General features: G+C 42.6%; 1 non-coding gene across 1 annotated transcript; it reads left to right on the top strand.

Moving 5' to 3' along the window:
• Positions 1–16,565: 16,565 nt before the first annotated feature.
• TRNAE-UUC (transfer RNA glutamic acid (anticodon UUC)) lies at positions 16,566–16,637 on the top strand. The gene has a single exon. It is a non-coding gene; the product is annotated as a tRNA-Glu (tRNA).
• Positions 16,638–22,947: the final 6,310 nt, after the last annotated feature.

Here is a 22,947-nt window from a genome sequence, read left to right as displayed (position 1 = left end):
GCTGTTAAAACTTTACATGGTAATTCTAATTCTAGAATTTCATCTGAAATAAGGTCAAAGATTTATGAAGCATGTGGCTTGTTTCAGCATGATTTAAGATTAGAGAAAGTTAAAAATAAATGTCCAACATAAAGAAAAAATGTGTAAAGAAAAATAATCCCATGGGAGGAAAAAGAATCGTGAGAAATTGGTTGCCTATTCCAAGCTGGAGATGTGGGTATGTACATCTTTCTATAATTACGTATGTTTTTAAAATTATTAACCACAAGTCATCTGATGGTCCATTCAAATGTGGCAGGTCCTCGCCTGACCTGCTGGAAGCTTTGACAGAATAAAATTGGCACAAAGAATCACCCATGGACAGCCCATAAGAATGTCCTCATGCTGTAGTATGGACATCATTGAGTGCTGATGGGGCAAAAAAATCAGAATACAGCCCCAAAGAACCTGCCAGTCTAAGAAGACCACCTAAGGTGTGATACCATTTACATGACATTCCAGAAAAGACAAAATTATAAAGATAATAAACAGTTGTTGCCAGAGGCTTGGGGAGAGAAGATAATTGAGTCACAGGGAACATTTTAGAGTAGTGAAATTCTGTATACCATAATAGGGTTACATGAAACTATGTGTCTATCAAAATGCATTGAAGTTTATAGTGGAAGAGGAAACTTAAACACACAACAGTTTAAAAATCACTCAGGTAGTCAGGGTCTTCCAGGCTGTGATTCAGACCATGACAAAAGAATCAAATGGTTTTATTCACATATGACATGATCTTTTTCAAAAAAGTAGGGAGTAGAAGTATGAGCTAAGTAATTTTAGCAGTGAGTGTGCAGTGGACTCATGCACAACAGGAAAGTTAGGAACACCAAACCCTGTGCCATTGAAAAGCCTCATATAACATTTTACTCCCCTAAAACTACTAATAGTGTGTTATTGACAAAAAGCCTTTCTGATATCATAAAAATTAACATATATTTCGTATGTTACATATTTATATACTGTATTCTTTTTTTGTTTTTCAAGATTTATTTATTTATTTTTTTTTTATACAAGCACTGCGTACAGTTAGAAGCGCGGGAGGGCGAGAGAATTCACCAGAGCCAGAGCGGGGAGCAGAACAGGCAGAGGGACACTGCTGAGGGGAGCAGTAGCGGGCGCGGCAGGACAGGTCTGCCCGCCATGTGGCCTGGGGATCGAACCGGCACTACCGCGGCTGCAGGCAGCTTCGCAGCCCAGCGCTCAACCACTGCGCCACCAGGGGAGGCCCTATATACTGTATTCTTGTAATCAAGTAAACTAGAGAAATAAAATACTAGGAATGGGCCTCCCTTGGTGACACAGCAGTTGAGCACTGGGCTGCGAGGCTGCCCACAGCGAGGGTCCCACATGGCGCACAAACCTCTCCTGCCGCCACTGCTGCTCCCCTCAGCAGTGTCTTCGTCAGTCTGCCTGCTCTGCTCTCTCTCTGGCTCTGGTGAATTCTCTCACCCTCCCACGCTTCTGACTGTACTCAGTCCTTGTATAAATAAATAAAAAAATCTTAAAAAAAAAAAAAAAGAAAGAAAATACTAGGAAAATCCTAAGAAAGAGTAAATTCAATTATAGTACTTCAGTGTATTTATCAATACAGCAAGTTTATGTTGTCTGTTTATAAGAAAATCCACTTGTAAGTGGATCCGCACATTTCAAAACTATGCTGTTCAAAGGTCAACTGTATATTGGAAGACTAGAGGCTAAAGGAACTGTGCATTACCACTTTAATCTAAATGAAAATGCTGTTTTCTTTTAAGATATGGATTAACACATCTGAAAGGACTATACACCTACATGCAATTGAAAAAGTAAACAGAGGATGGTGGGTGTCAGTTTTCTCACTATTAAAGTGGGGTGTTACATATGTGCACAGGTGGAATGCTGGAATGATCCATAGTAATGGATTACAATTGGAGATGGCAGTATGAACTCATTTAGTTTCATGTACTTGGGTACATATAGATATATTTATATATTTATAATCATATATTTATATATATATTTATCATATATTTATACATTTATAACCATTAGCAACTATAAATAGAGACAAATATGTAGTATGTGTAAACACATATTTCTTAGAATAAATGACATCGCAGTAGCAATGGACACATTTACCACCCAGATCTTGGTTTCTAATATCACTCTCCAAGCAGGACTCCTTGAAGAAATGAATTTTTGAGGTAAAGAAGATCAAGGTGAATCTGGAGCATCTTGTACCCAAACACAAGCAAGTGCTAGTGTACATGCGCACACATACAATGATGGAATAAATAAATAAGTGTGGACATATTTGCTTTGTAGAAGAACCTCACATAGTTCATGCAAATATTGTGCATTAAAGGAGGAGCATAGCTGCCCCCTCCTTCAGGGAGGGCTGTACATAATGACTTTCTTCTGAAGTGGGCAAAGGAAGGGCCTCCCTGGTGGTGCAAGGGGTTAAGACGAAACCTATGAAGCTATCCACAGCCACTGCAGCACGAGTTCGATCCCAGGCCAGGGAGCTACCCACATGGCATAGCAGACCTCTCCTGCTGCATCCGCTGCTCCCCTCAGCAGTGTATTTCAGTCAGTCAGTCTGCCTGTCCTGCTCCCCACTCTGTCGCTGGTGAATTGTCTCACCCCCCAAACCTCTGGCCTATACCCCATAAATAAATAAATATTTTTAAAAAATTAATAAAGTAGACAAAGGCAAGGGGGGAAAGAGCAACTTTATTGTACAGAACCTGACAAAACTACCCTAGTCAGATGATCAAGGTCAATGTCAACAATTATAAGTTGTGTTGTGTTAATAACAAAGACCCTTGATAGGATATGTTGAGGGCATCATACTCGATGGTCTTTCTCCAAAAACCCATATGCCCTGTCTACTCATGAGGAAAACATCAGCTAATACCAGTTGGGAGACAGTCTACACAACACCTAGCCAGCAGTGCTCAAAACTGTGCAAGTCACCTAAAACATAGTCTAAGAAACTATCACAGCCAAGAGAAGCCGAAGGAGACATCATGACAACTAGATGTCATGTGGTGTCCTGGATGGGACCCTGGAACAGAAAATGGACATTAGATAAAAATTAAGGCAACTGGAATAAAGCATGATGCTAATTGATGGAAATGTATCAATATCTGAAAAATATACCATACTAAAGTAAGATATTTATAACAGGGGAAACTGACTATGGATACACTGAGAGGCTGTGTATTATCTTCACAACTGTTATGTACATCTAATACTGTTAGAAAATATAAATCTAGGGGCTTCCCCGGTGGCGCAGCGGTTGAGCGCTGGGTTGCGAAGCTGCCCGCGACCTCTGCGGCGCCAGTTCGATCCCCGGCTGCTCCCCGGCCACCTGAGGAGGGTCCCACATGGCGCGCAGACCTCTCCTGCCGCCCGCTGCTCCCCTCAGCAGTGTACTTCGTCACTCTGCCTGCTCTGCTCCCCGCTCTGGCTCTGGTGAATTCTCTCACCCTCCCGCGCTTCTGACTGTACCCAGCGCATGTGTGAACAAAACAAACAAACAAATAAATAAATAAATAACATGCCTCTATAAAAAAAAAAAAAAAAAAAAATTAAAAAAAAAAAAAAAAGAAAATATAAATCTATTAATAAAAGACATTAATACTATCACTGTGCTTAATTGAATACAAGTTTATACATATAATTTTTAATTAAGAAATGTGAAATGGTCGAAACTTACTTAACTTATAAAATTGATGCCGGAAGTTTGAATGTCAAGAATTGTAACCTTGATCGTGAACAATTCAGAACATTGTACTTACTAACTTTTCTTAGCATGCACTAATTATAGAAGACTCTGAATCATGTCAAGGTTTTCTTTTATTCTGCAATTGAAATCTTTTCTTATTATCTCATAACTCTCATATCTCATAACTCTCATATCTCGGTCACAAAGGGTATTATGTAAATATACTTTTGTGTTCAGAAAGAGAAACAGTTTGATAAGTTTTCTTTCTTTTTTAGACACTTTGACTGTTTATCTGTACTTGATATTCCTACAGGGGAAAATTGAGACAAAAGATGTGAGGGCCCAATCTCCAGACAAATATCTAATTATCTTATTCTGTAAGGAAAAGGAAGAAAGTTTAGATGCATTAAAAAAAAAAAGATTTTGACATATGCCAACACGAAAGAGTATCATGCAACTGGTTTTGATATAATGTGGATCCTTGAGAAGTTTTCCAAGTCATCTGATCCGAAAGCCTTCACTGAGTAATCCCCAAAGATGAAAATGAAGGAGGAAATCCTCCCACATTAAACAAAACAATCCCTCTTTTAGACAAATAAGACAATTTCCTGGTGAAACCTTTTTTAATTTTTTTGTTTTTTAATTGTCTAGAAAATATTCAGTGCAATGTTGAATTTCATGCAATGGAGTGATTTGCTGGCCAGCTTTTTATTAATGATCATATCTGTAATTTTTTAGTTCCAACCATGGAGTAAAAGTGGGAAGGACTTTGAAAAGATCAACCATAGCTAATCTTGAATAATGTTAAAGATATTTTTTAAAGAGATTTTCTCACACTTTTCATTAGCTGTAGCTAAAGAATATTTTAAGGAGGTAAATTTTGGGTTAAAATGCATTTAGAAACCTCCCTACACCGATTAAAGAAAGCAGACCATTCAACAGTTGGAGTTTCATTTCCTTTTTGTTCTAACGGACTAAAATAAGCTATTTGGCCCATATTAACAACTCTCCAAATTTGTCTCTATGGTTTCAAATTGTCTTGGTGAAATTGTGCCAGTTGGAAAGATAAGCACAAGAGTTAGTTACAATGATTAGACAGAAGAAAGCATGAGGCAAACCTTGAGGAGGTGCAGTTTATATTGAAAGACCCCATGAAAACTGAAAAAGTGTCCATAAGGATGGTTCTTATGTAAGTCCATGTCTCTGGAGCTTGACAAAGACCATTCATCTCAGGGCCAGATAGAAGCTCCTGGTTTTAAGCAGACAAAATAAAGAAAAGTAGTTTTCAGGGACATAAAAACAAAACAGAGAAAGAAGTTCTCATCATATTTGAAATGCTGACCTGGGGCAAATTTTGCCCAAAAGACACTGATGCAAGAGGAAAACTCTATTTCTCAGCCCCTGAGGCTGACTAGATGATGGATTTCCCAGGTCTAGATCCCTTCTCTTCCTGTACACAAGCAAATAACTCACGAGACATAGACAAGCAGATAGACAAGGCATTAGAGAGTAAGAGTCAGGTCCTAGAAAACACTTTTGTCAAAGAACAATACAAATCTGACAATGAAAAATCCCACAGGCCCTAATTCCTAAAAACAACACCAAGCAAAACAAAATAAACCCAATGTCACAAGGCTTCACTGAAATATCGGAGTTCAATTGAGCATGACCTTGTCTCCCTAACAGGGCAAGTGGCACCTGGTGCAGGTAGAGGCACAGGATCTCAGGTGTGCATGAGGCCATGGAGGTGAATGAATTAGGACAAAGCAGGGAATTTCTCAGTATACCTGAGGGGAGCTTCTATTTCTGTCAATGCTCTTCAGCAAAAGACCACCAGGGCCACATCTGTCCCTGAACATGCTGGGTTTATTACCAGTTGCAATGAGACAGAGCTCCACACAGAGAGACCCCAGCATCTCTGAGAGAGGCTTCTATCATAATTTGAATTCCAGATGGGTTTGTTGATAGAGAGTAAAGGGAATTTGGAACTGCTTCTATGTGTGATGCTGTCAGATAGCAGAGACAATTCTATAAATGGCTAATCCAATTCATCTTATCTAAGGGGAGGGTAGAGCCAACTCGAAGAGGATAAAGATTGTAATGGATCAGGAAATTGCAGTTACTTATTTTAGCCAAAAGAGGGGGATGTTGGTATTTGGGGGTAGCACAGGGACCTTGTGGTTTGTCAACCCTTCTACGCAATGATGAAGTACGTTGATTTGTCTGTCTTTATCATGGCCTCAGAGGAATCTTGTCCCTGGGGTCCATGTTCTATGAGATTGTTATGTCCAACAGGAGAACAACATGGTCCAGCTGTGAGTGTCAGGCCAACTTCTAAGATATCTGGGTTTATTATTTTTTTCCTTAAAACTTAATTTTTGGGGGGAAATAGCCCAAAATTTGAGTTAATAATTGTAATATAGGGTAGGTCATGAGTGACAAGACTATGTACAAGGCAGAGAGGTGGTGTGGGGTGCAGAAGGGAGCCCCACAAGGCATAGGAAAAGTTTATAATGAGTATTTACTCCAGGTGAGTGTTGACCGATAAGATGGGCAAGGAACCTGCACGAAGTGAGCGTGGGGAAGAAGACATTTTCGGTAGAAATAAACAGCACATACAAAGCCATGGAGTTTTCAAACAGTATGGCACATTAACAGAAACTGCAAAGACTCCAAAGCATGGAGGGATGAGGCTGTCCTGGGCATGAGTCAAATGCTAATGACCTTTCTGAACTGCTAAGATTTTTTTTTAATTATTTTTTTAAGATTTATTTATTTGGGCCTCCCCTGGTGGCACTGCAGTTGAGCGCTGGGCTGCGAAGCTGCCCACAGCCTCTGCAGCACCGGTTCCATCCCCAGGCCATCGATGAGGGTCCCACATGTCGCGACAGACCTCTCCTGACACACCGGCTGCTCCCCTCAGCAGTATACTTCGTCAGTCTGCCTGTTCTATTCCCCTCTCTGGCTCTGGTGAATTCTCTCACCCTCCCACACTTCTGACTGTACCCAGTGCGAGTATAAATAAATAAATGAATAAATAAATCTTTAAAAAAGAAAAAAAAGATTTATTTGTTTATGCATACAAGAGCTGAGGTACAGGCCAGAGATGTGGGGAGTAAGAGGATCCAGCAGAGACAGGGTAGGGAATAGAACAGGCAGACTGACTGAAGTACACTGCTGAGGGGAGCAGTGGGCGAGACAGGAGAGGTCTGCCTCGCCATGCGGTTTTCTCCCTGGCCGGTCAGGGATCAAACTCGTGCTGCAGAGTCTGTGGATTGCTTAATAGTGTGGTGCTTAACCCCTTGTGTCACCAGGGAGGCCCTGAACTGCTAAGAAATTTTATCATATGTGATTAATAACCACTTAAGATTTATTTATTTATGCATGCAAGAGCTGGGGTACAGGCATTTGAAATTTCATTTTATGCAAAAGAATGAAAATAATCACATTAAATAGAAGAAAACCCCAAGGTATAGGGAGATCAACCTGGAATTTTTTCCCCCAATAGTTTAGGGTGACCCAGTGAAAACTGAAGTAGGGCTTTGTTAATGGACAAAAGGGAGAAAGGTGACAGAAACGTCTTAGTTGTAGTCATTAGAGCCAGAGGTGAATTTTCTATGATGCTAATGAGCCTTTTCTATGATGCTAATAAGCTTCAGGAGCCTCACTTTGCACTGGCCCCTTTCAAGCCCCTGATATGCCTTCTTATGGTCTTATATTTTTGAAAAGTTTACAAAACAAGATATTTTTAGCTGCAATCAGCTCAGTGCCTCTTTCTTTCATGAATTCTGCTCTCCTCTGTTTGTGTGGAATTGGAATAACTGTGAGGATTCAGGGTCTGGCTATGGGAGGTTTAGTCAGGGTTGTTGAATTTGGCTTCAGGGGACATATGTTAGTGGTTCAGTCATTTTCATGCACAGGTGTGACCTGTCACCTGGTGTAAGAATTGCTTTCAGGGGGCCTCCCTGGAGGCACAAGGGGTTAAGACGCAACCTATGAAGCCATCTGCAGCCACTGCAGCACAAGTTCGATCCCCAGCCAGGGAGTTACGCGCATGGCACAGCAGACCTCTCCTGTCTCACCTGCTGCTACCCTCAGCAGTGTATTTCAGTCAGTCTGCCTGTTCAGTTCCCCGCTCTGTCTCTGGTGAATCCTCTCACACCCCACATCTCTGGTCTGTACCCCAGCTCTTATATGCACAAATAAATAAATCTTAAAATTTTAAGATATGAGGAAATACGCATGTGCAGTGCATGCAGTCCCCAAAAAAATACTGTAGGAAAAAAAAGTAATAGGAGATAAAGTCATGCCATTTGTGGCAATGTATACGGAGCTGGGAGGGATGATATTAAGCAAAATAAGTCAAAAGGAGAAAGATAGAAAGATATCCACTTTTATGAGGAATATAGAGAAACGAAACAGAAGGTCAGACAAAGACAACCCTTGAAAGCTGAATCTCACATAGGCTTCCAGGAGGGGCAGGAGAGGTGGAAGGGTGGGGAGGATTGAAAACAGGGTTGGGGGGCCTCCTTGGTGGCACAGGCGGTTGAGCACAGCGCTGTGAAGCTGCCCTCAGCCTTTGCAGTGCTGGTTCCATCCCCGCCAGCCTTGGAGCAACCCACATGGCGCAGCAGACCTCTCCTGTCTCGCCCGCTGCTCCCCTCAGCAGTGTATTTCGTCAGTCTGCCTGTTCTGCTTCCCACTCTGCCTCTGGTGAATCCTCTCACCCTCCTACGCATCTGGTCTGTACCCCAGTTCTTGTATAAATAAAACAAATCTTTATAAAAGAAAAAGAAAGAAAAAAGAAAACAGGGTGGGAAGAAACATTGGAATTTGACTAAGGCTACCAGAATGGGGGTGTGTTCCAGTGGGAGCAGAGGGGAGAGCAGGGTGCAATGGAGGTTTATTGGGGCTTCCGTGGAAGGTATGGTGCAATAACTTACTTTTGTAGAGTCGTAAACCTGTACTCTGAAGGACATTTCCTCAATAAATACAACTTACAACAACAAAATAACAACAACAACAAAAAGAGAATAGCAGAAATTAGAAAAAAAATAATAGGCAGGCAGTGGACAGTTACAGAAAATATTTTAATTGTCGGTATTTGTGTTTTTTTCATTTTTAATGTGTAATTAGTTGTGATTTTTTCATATTCAAAAAGTCCACTTTAATACAGAATTTTCCACTTGTGATATTGTATTCTTTTGCTGTAATAGGATCCTAACATTTGTTGAAGCCCTAAGTCCTACAAACTCCAGCAGGTTTGCATCAGACTGAAATCTAAGTCTATGCTCTCTCAATAGTTGTCTTCACTGACTTCACTCCTACTCAGGTTCAGACGCAGAACTGTGAGTATCATCTTTTTTGTAATAGTTGATCTCTTCAATCACTTGTTAAGGTTTTGAAACCATGACTGCTTTCCTTTTTAACATACTTTGACATGCAAATTATTTTATAGGAGAGTCCAGATTTTAGTGATGAACCCATAAATGCTTTTATATGCGCAAAGAAATATTTTCTACCACTAATAATATGGATGTTTGATTTCATTGGAGTTGTAAATTACACTTAACTCTGCTCTTACAAACCCAGGACACAGCTGTTAAACAAATATTCTATGCCCGCTCATTCCCCACCTGACAGCCTTTTGGCACTAATGTTACCCACCAGATTTTCATCTGTGGAATTTTCCTTTAAAAACAAACTACCAACAGGCATATGAAAAAATGTTCAACATCACTTGTAATCAGGGAAATGCAAATCAAAACTACCATGAGATACCATCTTACACCAGTGAGAATGGCACATATTAAAAAAATTAGCAACAACAAATGTTGGCGAGGGTGTGGAGAAAAAGGAACTCTTCTGCACTGTTGGTGGGAGTGCAAACTGGTCCAACCACTATGGAGAGCTGTGTGGAGATTTCTTGACCTACTAAACATAGAGCTTCCATATGATCCAGCAATTCCACTGCTAGGTATTTACCCAAATGACACAGAAACAGTAATTCCAAAGGACACCTGCACCCCTATGTTTATAGCAGCACTGTTTACAATACCTAAGCTATGGAAGCAACCCAAATGCCCAAAAATAGATGACTGGATCAAGAAGATGTGGTACATATACACAATGGAATATTACTCAACAATCAAAAAAGATAAACACATGCCATTTGCAGCATCATGGATGGAGCTGGAAGGGATCATGCTCAGCGAAATAAGTCAGAAAGAAAAAGAAAAATACCGGATGGTCTCACTCATAGCAGGAATTTAGAAAACCTAAATAAGAGACCAGGAAAAAGACTAATCAATACAAAGTAAAAATCAAAATCAACAAGCAACTATAAACCAGAGACAGGGGGGCAGGGGGCGGGGGCAGGGAAAGGAAGGACTAGAGTCAAAATAAGGGGGGGGAGGTGCAATTGTATGGGGAATATAACCAAAATGAAAATGCATACATTGTGCAAAGGTGAAAAAAGATGTAAAGAATTATATAAAATAAAATAGTTAAATTAAAAAAACAAAAACAAAGTACCTATATCCCAGAAGCAAGCATAGTTGTTGTTGTCCCTGTTGGAAAAACTTAGATTTGAATGAAACTGCACACTTTGTATTAAGTCTCTCCAATGTAATTGGTGATTCTGGATGCTGGCAATCGGGGGAGAGGAATTGGTGGAAACACATGAAATTTCTTTGGTTATTAGTCAAAACCAGTGAATTATAGCCAATTTCATGTGGTCAACCCAACATAACAAACAATTACTTTTGAAACAGAAGTTTGATTTGACTCAGGGAGTAACTACAAATGCTCTTTGGAGGCAATGCCAGTTTAGTTTTGTGTGTGTGTGTTTGGGGGGGTGGTTCTGTTTTGTGTGTTTGTTAGCTCAAGAGTAAGGGTGATCACATCTCCTTTCCTTTCCCAACAGGACACATTTTTTGAAACAGGAATTGGAAACTTGGACATACCAGAAAAATACTTCCATAATCTCACTATTGAAAGGGAAATAATCAAATAATAAAAAAAACATGGCACATCTATTATATACTATACTCTATACTTGGCGTGGAAATGCAGAAAAAACACTCAGACATAGTATTTCCGCAGGAGGCTTGTATTCTATTTAAGGTTTTTAAATATGAAAAGATGATGAAAATCATAAGGCTTTAAACAATTATCAAATAAATAAGAAAGAAAAGAAGCATTGCTCCATTCCAGCAAAAGAGTAAAACGTACAAAGGCAAAGCAAACACAACCTCTTTCCAGGCATCATGGTTAAGTATTGGTTCTGAGCAGCTAACCACAATGCTTCCATGTGCCTCACAGAGCTCCGGGCAGTCTGACTGAGCAATAAGGGAAAGTCGGTAAGGCCTCCAATCAGAACCAAGCACCAGCTGGAGAAGCGATCCTCTGCAAAGCTCTCCAGTGCGGGAGGTTGGGGTCCATCCAATTCATTGTCCCATAGCTGTGTGAAGGTGGCCAGACCAGAGCCTTACACCAGGGCCTCCATGAGTCACACTGACACTGATTGACTAACATTAATCAACTATTGCCTTCATTTCAGGTCAGATACCAAGAACCCCAACAAAATTATTCATAAGCTATATATTGTTCTGGAGGATGTGTGGGTGCTCATCTTTAAAGTTTCAGTAATTTTTCTAAAAATGAACAGCTATTCAGCTTTTGGATTTAGGATTATGCCAGGAATATCTGATTTCAAAAGAAAGGAGAAATTTATACGCACAAATAGACACACTTGTCATTCATAGTATTGTATTTTAAACTTCAGGCTATCCAAGTTAACAAGCAATTCATTCCCAGTAATATTATACCACCCAATTACAACTGAAAGAAAAACACTAGAGTTTAATGACTTTTTATTCAAAATGTATACTGTCTTGGAATTTTTCATGCCTTTATGGAGAAATTGCTTTCTAGTTTTTCAGTTACTTCAGCATTTTCCAATATTATTCTTATCATGGAGTCAATACAAGATAATATCCTAAATGAATTTTCCTAAATCTATTAGTTGCATGATTTGGAGGGTGTCACTTTGACCTGCTGCATATGCCCAAGACTATCTTTAAAATGTAGGAGTTTCTTAAGTTTAAATTCTAAATTCTAAATGAAAATACACCAAACAGGAAAAAAAAAAAGATGAGGGATATTAATTCCCATTTTCTTTTTAATTAGTCAACATTGCCAATTGGAAGATAAAGTTCCTAAAGCATTGCTCAGTAAAACAAAGCAAGATGTTCAAGTCTTAGTGTTGTACTTCAGTTTACAGGAAAAACAAAAATAAAATCAACAAAAAACATTGACTGAGGCATTTAATTACCTACTAGAAAATTCTTTTCCAAGGGCACTCACCTTCATCATTTTGTAACAGTGGTCCCCAGGGAAAGGGGTGGTTCCAGGTTCCCTGTCTCACCCAAGGAAGGGTAGAGCTGAGCAGGGAGGAGAAGAAGCTGCAGAGGAGACTAGGAGAGGAAGCCTGCAGGATGGAGAGCAAGTAGGAGACCTGGAGGAGGCACGTGGAGCAGAGAGACACACAAAGAAATTGCACTTGCTTCTCAGTCCTGGACTAGGTGACACAGATGTGGATGAGAGACCCGTGGAGAGGTGACAGTGGCAGCTTTTATCTTGGCTTTAATTTTGCTCTTTTCCTCCCAGACTTGTCTGGCTGTTTCTGACCCTTTTCTGTGGGTCCCTGCTGGAAGGTGCTCTGAACTTGTGGCAGCTTTTGGGCCTCAGTGCCTGCTTTGGGCCACCCTGTGTGGCTGGGCATTTCCCCATGAAGGGACGGGGAACTCTGGGGCCTTGATATGGAAACTCTACTCTTTCCCTTCTCTTTGTTACACACTAATTGTATTAAAGTTCCTTTCCATTCCAGCACTGGAGTATGTTTTGTCTTGAGGTGAGAGATGGCAGAAACTATTTAGGGAGGGCAGGTTTGGGGGTTCTGGGGGTGCCCCTCTTCTTTCCCTGTAACAATTTCACTAACCTAAAGCATTACTCAAGTAGTACTGACAAGTCCCAAATTATAGTGATTACACACAATAAAACTCTAGTGTAAGGACGCAGTATGTATTGGTGGGTGGCAAGTGGCTTCCACACAGGAATTCTTCCATGTTATGAATCTGGCCTCTTCTCTAAGGCTGCAGGTGTGTCTGCATTCAGGCAGTGCAGGAGCAGTGGGAGAGGATCTCCAGCTTCACGAGAAGCTGAGATGGAAGGGTCTGAGAGAGATGCTACGCCCATCAAGGGAGGGCTGGAAAGCCAGGCAGGCCTGTCCATCTGTCAGAAGTACATAGGGGTGGAGAGGTAATTCCCTGAACCCTGGCTTCTTCTCACATTAGCCTGGACCAGCAATCAAATTATTTATCAGACAGATTAATAGAGGAAAAGAACAAATTTAATTACATAAATGTATGGAGCATCTACATGGAGGTACATTCTAAAGTAAATAGGATGGGCCTCCCCAGTGGTCCTGTGGGTTGAGCACAGCACTGTGAAGCTGTCCGCAGCCTCTGCAGCATGGGTTTGATTCCCAGCTGGCCAGGGAGATACCCACATGGCACTGCAGACCTCTCCTGTGGCACCACAGACCTCTCCTGTCATGCCCGCTACGCCCCTCAGCAGTATCTTCCATCTGCCTGCCTGTTCTGCTCCCCGCTCTGTCTCTGATGAATCTTCTCACCCTCCCACGCCTCTAGCCTGTTCCTCAGGTCTTGGATAAAAATAAATGGGTCTTTAAAAAAAATAATAAAAAAAATAAATAGGACAAGGCATGGGAATTTATCCTGAACTATGACATGGGACAGGGGCTTCAAGGAGAGGAGGGAGACTCCATGAAGAGGAGAGGATGACTCATGTGACAAAATCCAGGTGCTCTGTAACTAGATGTTTGTCCTGCTATATAGGTGGCTTTCTTGATAGGAAGGCTATTTCTGGAGATAACCCTAAATATGGGTAATATTCCCAATTTTTACTCTGGGTGGTTAAGAGAGTGGCAACAAGTTTCTCTTGAGTCTGCAGGGCCTTGAGTGACATCAATCCAAAATAACTGTACGGAGTGACATGTCTGGGGAAGGCCTGTTCTGAAGATCTTAAGGAGGCCTGTCCTCAGTGGTAATAAAGGATCTCCGACTCTAGGCTGTGGCCCTGTCCTCCCACTGTGGTGGCTGCAGAGGCTCAAGAGGCCACAAGACTCGTCACCCAGTTTTCTCTTTCAGAGCACTGCTTCCTGGGCGGTCCTCCCAAGGATGCCTCCTCACAGGCTATCTGGCCATGGCAGCCTGAAATAGAAAATGGATTCAATGTACACCTTCCACATTTCCCTAGATAACTGCCAGGTTGCTCCCTGACATCTCTGGGAAGGGGCTGTAGGGTAAATGAAAAAGCATCAGGCTTTTCTGCCCTCTGGCCATTAGGATTGATGATGTATCCTTGCTCCTTGCGGTCCTGAATGCATGCCTGATGGCGGGCACCTGGAATAGGGTGTGGGCTTATGTAAATGGGATTCACCTGGGCTAAGACTGGACTTATAAGGGCGCTATCATAGGGACGCCAGTAGAGCAGAGAACCACGAAAGCAGCAGAGAACAAGGCCACCAGAGAACGCCGGGGAGGGCCCAGAAAGAGTGAAGACTTGCCCGCTGGGGGCTAGAAGGCCTGCCAGCCCCCCAGCACCCCTGCCTGCTGTGTACCCGGTAAATCCCAATAGAAGCCTGCAAAAGCCACCGGGGGCTCCTGGACTCCTCCTTACCCCGTCTGCTTGGGTCATAGAGAACCTGCTCCATGTCCTTCCTGCTACAGGGGCCTTACACATTTCCCTGGTCTGAGTCCATTCTCACTTCCTCCCTAGCATGGGTCACTGTGGCATTATTTTAAATTGTGTTGCCATGGTGACAAGGGAGGCTGAGTTTCATCTCTGAATTGACTAATCTTGACTAATGGGAACTGGTGGCCTCTCACTCCCTATTTTACATCCGTGGCCCCTAATCTTGGGTTTCTCCCAGATGCTTAGGTTCAGTTACATAGTCAGCACAGGCACATGTATCTCAAATATTTTCTTCCGGTCTGTGGCTGGTCTGTTGACATTATTTATGGTGACTTTCATTCCACAAATGTTTTAACTTCTTCAGAATTCTTATTTTTAATCACGCATTTGAAATTCTTAGATTAGAACTCTCTTAACCTCTCTATCCTTTGACTGTAGCTTGCCTGACCCTGACTCTCCATTGTGGTCATGGGGCGGGCCACATGGCCTGCCTCTTACTTTTCTTAGCAGTGTTTCTTCTGTTCCTGCCTGAGAGGCAATTCTAGAAATATGCAGATTTTACCAATAAAGAAAAAAAAATGTTTAATTGCTTGTTTATAAGCTTGTGAAGGAAATCCTGACAATCTGCTTCCCTGAGCAAGTTTTGTAACTTTGTGAGAGTTTCCTTTTCCCCACATACTTGCATTTTCACACTTTGTTTTTCTGCCAAATGCTATCTGGGGACCTTGAGGTGGAGAGTTTTTCCAAAAGCTTTTAAGCTATGGGGGGCTTTTCAACTCACAGCCCGGTCATAAGTTCTGTTTTCTCTTGCAGTTTGTCGTAATTAACGTGAAGGTCGTTATCTGCGTGATACCAGCTTCTTACAGGGCTTGTACATGTTTGTTCCCCAGTCAGTGGTTTATTTAATTCCCCCCTCCCCCCACGTGTCAGTTAACATAGTGAAAGATGTGCATTTTTCCTTTGCTATCTTGGGTGCTCTTAGTTTCGTAATGTGACACTGCTAAAACAAGATCTCAAAAACATTCACCTCCAAAGGTCTTTTGTCCCAAAATGTTCCCTGTGGGCCAAGAGGGGTTTCACCCTCCCAGAGTTCTAAATGCAAAATTCCAGGAGGAAGCCTCGGACCTAAAAGCGCACAATAGGAAAAGCCCTAACAGGAGCCGCCCTTTGCGGCGAGCCTGGGGCTGAGTCCTGGGGTCCAGGACCTTGCGTTGACTTTTCGGAGCCTTTTTTTTTTTTTTTTTAAATTCTCAAAGAACACTTTATTCATTATTATCATCCGATTATTTCTCAGTGGACATGCTCCATATGCATGATCACATTTGTTCCTCACAATCCAACATAAATGATGTATGTCACAGGTAATATTCTCCATAAGAAAATGCTGGAAAATATTTTGAATGTGAGCTATGTATTAGGGATCAATATTTGTGAAAGAAAGTAGTGAGATAGTAAAAGGAAAGGTCAAAATATTTCTACAGACTTGAAAATATCTCAGTTATAACCTGGTGAGGCTATGTGGAGCCTGCATAGTCTTTCAGAATCACCCTGTACTGGGTCAAAATTGTCATGATTTTTTTTTTTTTTTTTGGTTTTTTTTTTTTTCCAAACCATGCTTCTTGCGAGTCTCACTGGGGAGCTAATTCACTGGATTTTGGAAACTGAGGCCAGGCTGCGGCTCCTGGAGGTGGGGAGCCTGGGGGGCACGGGCGGCCTCCCGGGGGGTTGGGGCAGGGGAGGGGCTGGTCTTCCAGGGGGGGCGGGAGCTGAGGGCGGGGGTCAGCAGCGCTTTTCTGGGGCGCTCATGCAGAGGTCGGCCCCCACCTGCTGAGCTCCCGGGGCGCTGGGAGGACCGCGGCCCGCGGGCAGCTCCGCGCAGCGCGCGCGGGAAGGAGCAGCCCCGCCCAGACAGCGCAGCGCCCGGGGGCCGCGCAGGCGCAGACAGCAGACGCTCCGGAGAGGCGGAGCCGAGCGGGGAAGGCGGAAGCGACCGGAATGATTCAATTTGCTTACACTGCAGCAGGCGCTCGTCGTCTCCCACATGGTCTAGCGGTTAGGATTCCTGGTTTTCACCCAGGCGGCCCGGGTTCGACTCCCGGTGTGGGAACGCCAAGTCCTTTTAGCAAAAAAATCTCTCACAAATAGATTTACGTTCTTTGCTAGGAGGAGGGAACGCTGAACACTGTGGTTGAAAGCTGTGATACCTTGAAAGAATGTGGACCCTGAATCCATGCTCTGCGTTTCATCTCCGGGGATTTCTGCTTATGTAATTAATATTGATGCTTTTTCCTTCTTCGTGTGATTTATTTAAAATGTCACAACATATGATTGGTTAACATTTAATGGTGAAACTCTCCAAGTAGTTCTTTCTTTCTTTTTTTTTTTTCCCCCCAGGGCCTACCAAATTTCATTTATTTATTTATTTTTGTAGTTTGATTTATTTATTTATTTATTTTCACATTTTATTTGAATTTTATTTTTTATATTCCCCATACAATTAAAACCCCCTTATTTTGACCCCAAGCCCTCCTTTCCCGGTCCCCACCCCCCATAGAGTGTCTCTGGTTCATAGTTGTTTGTTGATTTTGATATTTTCTTTCTTATAGTTATTCTTTTTCCTGGTCCCTTATTTAAGTTTTCTAGATTCCTGCTATGAGTGAGACCATCCGGTATTTTTCTTTTTCTCTCTGGCTTATTTTGCTGAGCATGATCCCTTCCAGCGCCATCCATGGTGCTGCAAATTGCATGTGTTTATCTTTTTTGAATGCTGAGTAATATTCCATGGTGTATATGTACCACATCCATGATATGCACCTCAAAGACTTCTTTACAGACACATCACCCAAAGCAGTGATAGTGAAGGCAAAGATAAACAGCTGGGACTACATCAAATTAAAGAGCTTCTGCACAGCAAAAGAGACAATAACAAAAACAAAGAGAAACCCCACCAACTGGGAGAACATTTTTGCACACAACACTAATGATAAAGGACTGATCACAAAAATCTGCAAAGAGCTAATGAGACCCAACAACAACAAAGAAAATAATCCTGTCAAAAAATGGGCAGAAGAGCTAAAAAGAAACTTCTCTGAAGAGGAAATGCAAATGGCCAACAGGCATATGAAAAAATGTTCAACATCATTTGTAATCAGGGAAATGCAAATCAAAACTACCATGAGATACCATCTCACACCAGTGAGAATGGCACATATTAAAAAAACTAGCAACAACAAATGTTGGCGAGGGTGTGGAGAAAAAGGAATTCTTCTGCACTGTTGGTGGGAGTGCAAACTGGTCCAACCACTATGGAGAGCTGTGTGGAGATTTCTGGACCTACTAAACATAGAGCTTCCATATGATCCAGCAATTCCACTCCTAAGTGTTTACCCAAAGGACACAGAAGCATCAACTCCAAAGAGCACCTGCACCCCTATGTCCAAGTAGTTCTTTCTCCCCTCCTAGCTTTATTGAGATTTATAATTCATGTGTAATACTGTGTAACACCTCACATAATTACTGTTTCTTTTAGATAAGGAAGTCTCAAGTTCTTGCCAATTCACTGCTCTCTCTGCCGGGCTGGAAGAGCCCACACACAGGCAGGGGATGTATGAGGAGTAAGTGGGAGGGAAAGCAGAGCCTGACTCAGGCGTCACAAGGGAAGGCTGAGATGAAGAAATGAGAGATCCCCAGACAGATAGCAACTTTAACTGAGATTTGCACAAACATATGAACAGGAAGGGGGTGAAATCAGATCCATTCACCTAGCCAACTTGCATGCATGGGGACACTGAGGTATAGATAGAATCACAGGTGTGGTGAGATTGAAGTTAGCGCTACAAGCAAGTTCCTACTCTCAGAAACCTCATCTTCTGAGCATTTCCAGGATGGGAATGAAATGTCTTTCTGCGCATAGTCCTATATGCTCTTATTAAAGTAAGTCTGGGTGATCGCAGTCAATGCAGGCCGTGTCATCTCCTTTGCAAGTTCTATTATTTGAACCAATTTGCATACCACTCACTGGGATTAATATCAAACCACACAACAAACAAACATGATACATCAGTTGCTGTCTTCAATTTGATTCAGACAATGAAACAGAGACAGCATCAAGGGGCTCTCAACCATAAGCCATAATTTGAATTTGAGGACAGAGATAACATTTTATTTATTGGGAAATGGTAGTGTTCATGCAGAGGCAGTGGCTTCCATCCCTTGATTGAAATTGCATTCTCAGGTTGTGTGGGAAATCGTATATGATTTGGCCATAAAGACATTTGGAGTGTTTTGCAAATGATTTCTTCAGACGCTTTTCATTGTGCGACATAGAATGAATTCCTTTAAGATTTATTTCTGAAAATTGTCCTCTGTTAATACCTTCAGACTGACTGCCTTTTTCCCATTCATTCCTATTGTGCATCTCCAGGGTGCAAGGCGGCGGTCAGAGCTCCCTTAACACTGTTGCCCAAGCCAGGCTATAGTGGTGCATGTACAGGGGATTCCACATCTCGCCTTTTGAGGAAATGGGTGAGAATACTTTACCCCCTGAGATAATCCATCACGCTACCCTGAGCGTTATGCCCTGGTGCCAGAATGGAAGTGGGGGGGAAGGCCAAACAAAAGCGAGGACAGTCCAGGTCATTTTTTTATTTCTCTTTGCCTTCTTTCGCATCCTTCCTATTGCTTTGCTATCTGAGAGAGCTGGATCTCCACTGCCTTTATTTCCCAGATTCCCTTTCCATACATTCCTGGTTAGTTTCTGCCCAAGGGAATCGAGTACAAAGATTGGAATGTGTTGATAAAAAATACGGTCGGAGACATTTTTTTTTTGTTTTCTGCAGCTGGTGGTGTCTGCGGTCACAGGGGTGGGGCCTGATGGCTGCCAACAACAGCAGCCTCCAGTGCCCTCAATGATTCCCACAGGGCTTGCTGTCAGCTGCAAAATACCAGCAGTGGTACCAGTGGGCAGCTATGCACTCCAGGACCCTAGAAGTTTTCACAGAGCAGAGGTGGGTTTGAAGGTAATGGTGCGACTCCAGCGGCGATGGCAGTGCCCAGCAGGGACCTTGCAGAGAAAGCACCTGCCTTCAGGTACTGCTGCCTCTTCATATTGATTCTCTGAGCCCTAAGTGAGTAGTGGCCTCTGCAGTTGCTAATATCTCAATAACCTCATTTTTATCCTTCTCTGGCACTTCCCCAAAATGTGAATCCAAGTCCCTCTATTATATTTCCTGTTTGAATTATTTATACAGATATTCTATTGTGTAATTATCATCTACCACTACACCATTATCCTTTTAGTCTAATTGACATGTGAGTGTGTGTGGGGTGGGGGGTAGGAGGAGCGCATAACTTATTCCATGCATCAGGGAAAGTTCTTAGGGAAATAATATTTTAACTGAGACCTGAGGGTAGATTAGAAGGGTGAGGGGATGTGTAAATGGGCATGAGTCAAGATCGGCTTACCTTTTGCACAGGTCATGTAGGTGACTTAATAATTAGATCTGTGGGGCCTCCTTGGTGGTGCAAGGGGTTAAGTCTCAGCACTATGAAGCTATCCAAAGCCTCTACAGCACGAGTTTGATCCCAGCTGGCCAGCGAGCTACCCACGTGGTCCAGCAGACCTCTCCTGACTCGCCCCCTGCTCCCCTCAGCAGTGTGTTTCAGTCAGTCTGCCTGTTCTGTTCCCCACTCTGTCTCTGGTGAATCCTCTCACCTCCCGCAACTCTGGCCTGTACCCCAGCTCTTGTATGCACAAATTACAAGAGCTGGGGTACAGGCCAGAGTATGCATAAATAATTTATGCATACAAGAGCTGGGGTACAGGCATTTATGCATACAAGAGCTGGGGTACGGGCCAGAGTTGCGGGGGGGGTGAGAGGATTCGCAGAGACAGAGTGGGGAACAGAACTGGCAGACTGACCAAAACACACTGCTGAGGGGAGCAAGGGGCAAGTCAGGAGAGATTTGTTTTGCCAAGTGGGTTGCTCACTGGCTGGCTAAGGATCAGACACATGCTGCAGAGGCTGCGGATTGCTTCATAGTGCGGTGCTTAACACCTTGCGCCACCAGGAAGGCCCCTTAATTATAGCTGTGATAAGACAAACTGCACCTTTCAAGCTGCCCTGGGTGGTACTAATCACTCTAATTCTCCCTGGGATACAGCCTTACTTTGAGTTTACTATTTTGGTAGGAAGGAGAAGTTCCAGGGCTACCATTTTTCTTTTCTGATCATAGTAATCCTCACTCCCAGGTCCAGGGAACAGCAAGGTAATGTCAGTTGCCAAGCAGTGTATCTTAACTGACATACCAGAAGCTGTACAGCCACGCACCCACTGGAAATACTTGGAGATCCAGTTAGGCCAAAATCTGACATATGTCCTAAGTTGCAATGAATTCCACAGAAGTACTGGAGGAGCAGAGTAACAGAAAACAGCATTACCTTAAATTGTAATTCTGCAACTTCTAGATCAAATTGTGGACTTGATTTTCCATTCAGCTGAATTTCTTTTTTCTTATAGCTGTAAGGGATAGAAGATGATCTGAGGGCAATCTCAGGAGAACTCTAATCCTCTGACCTTGAGTTGAGAGTTTTTAGCCTTGAGGAAGACATTTTCTTTATGTATCCCTCTTGAGCAGTCATCAGAAACAACCATCCCACCATCATAAGAGTTGATTATAGCAACCTCTGGGTCTCCTAATACCTTCCCTTCAATAGACCTTTTATCTCAGGTAACGCCAGGTTATAATTTAGGTGCTATATTGCCAGCTCACATGTGAACTACCAGTATCTCATTTCCCACTGGTGATGAGAACATTATTGTGTTTATGCCCAAGGAAAGATAACCAATCTCAAAATTTCATCTTGGAGTGTCTGTTTCCTGAAGGTACCATTGGCCACAAAAACTGTTTGAATGAATGTCTTACTTAGACAATCAGAAAACACTTTAGATACTCCTAACAGATGAAGGGGTAGAGGATTCAGGAGAAGATGACATGACTGGATCTGAAGAGCATCTCACTGCTGACATTGTTGGCACCTGCATATAACACGGCTGAAACTGCCCAAGCTGTTAATTCTGCAGTCACTCAGCCACTCTGGGTGGCCACTGGTAAAACATGCCTTTCATTTATACACACTACCTCATCTGCTAGAACAGCTGAAGTTCACTGACAACTCCTGTCACCTCTGTTGGAAAAGCCAAAGATGCTGGAAACTAGAATGAACTACCATTCCTAAGAAAAGAAGCAGAAAAATGTGCCCCGTGCCCCATGCCCCTATTTTCCCACTGCCAGTCCCTGCCTCCAGTTGTCTGAATCTAGGGGAAGACCGCTGGCCAGGCCCACTGCAAGAGTTTGTCAGATTACAGCCCCTTGTGATGCAGAGCAGAGGAAATTCGTCCAGCATTTATTATTTTTATTACCTGCTTATCTGATAGTCTTTCCTGAAACTGTCAGTTCTTAGTTTAGAGCTTACATAACAAACCAGGCCCTAAACATACTAGCTTAGAAATAGCCATATTATTTTACTTATGATTTGGAAAGGGCTCAGCAATGCAATTTTCCTGTTTCACGTGACTCCTGACACAGTCACTCACAGGCTGGATTCAGCAGGTGTCCGGGCCAGGCTGAAGCTGGCACTTCACCACATGACTCCTTTTTCTCTAGGGCTTTCCACATGCCCTGAGCTGCTCACGCCTGTGATTTTATTCTTTATATGGTGGCCAGCTTCCAAAAGGAAGTATCAGAAATTGCCTTTCTCTTAAAAGCCTGGAGATTAACTGGCCTAGTGTCATTTCTGCTGTATGCTGTTGGTCGATGTAGCTCCAGGCCAGCTCAAATTCAAGGGAATGAAGAAACAGTCTTGACTGATCAGCGAGGGGAAGCATGTGCTTCTATTCTACAGAGAGGAATAAGACAGCAGCCATCTTTGAGACAAGCTATAATCTTTAGAAGGTGTTTGTTTTATTTTTGTATTTCTTCCAAACTTGACCCCCAGTTTCTAGGTATTGTCCCCCACTGTCCTCTCTGAAGGCTCCTGCCCCCCTCCCCACTGTGTCTATGAGCATCTCATGCAGAAATGAACAATGGCTTTATTTCCGGCCTCAAAAAAGGATATTTCATTTTTGTTGATAAAGCAAAATGCTTATATATAGAAAAAGCCATTGACCTTTTATTGAAATATGCTTTATTAAAAGGCACGAGTTCTTCTTAATACTCCTTCAGGGAGGAGCAAAGCAACTGAAATTATCTGGTGGCATATAACCTAAAGTGGGCTAGAACTGCCTGTGACCCATTTTCCTAATATTTGCATAAGCTGCAAAAACCCTATTTTCTCACCAGCTGGTTCATTGTCACTGCACATCACACTTTACTTTGTGGGGTTACACTTTTCTCACTCCATTTGGTTTATTTGTTTG

Source organism: Talpa occidentalis, unplaced genomic scaffold, assembly GCF_014898055.3.
Source record: "Talpa occidentalis isolate TD23 unplaced genomic scaffold, MPIMG_talOcc4v2.1 talOcc4.14, whole genome shotgun sequence".
In the NCBI taxonomy this organism is placed as follows: domain Eukaryota; kingdom Metazoa; phylum Chordata; class Mammalia; order Eulipotyphla; family Talpidae; genus Talpa; species Talpa occidentalis.
The sequence above is the reverse complement of the archived record's forward strand: the minus strand, read 5'-3'. Positions and strand labels throughout refer to the sequence as shown.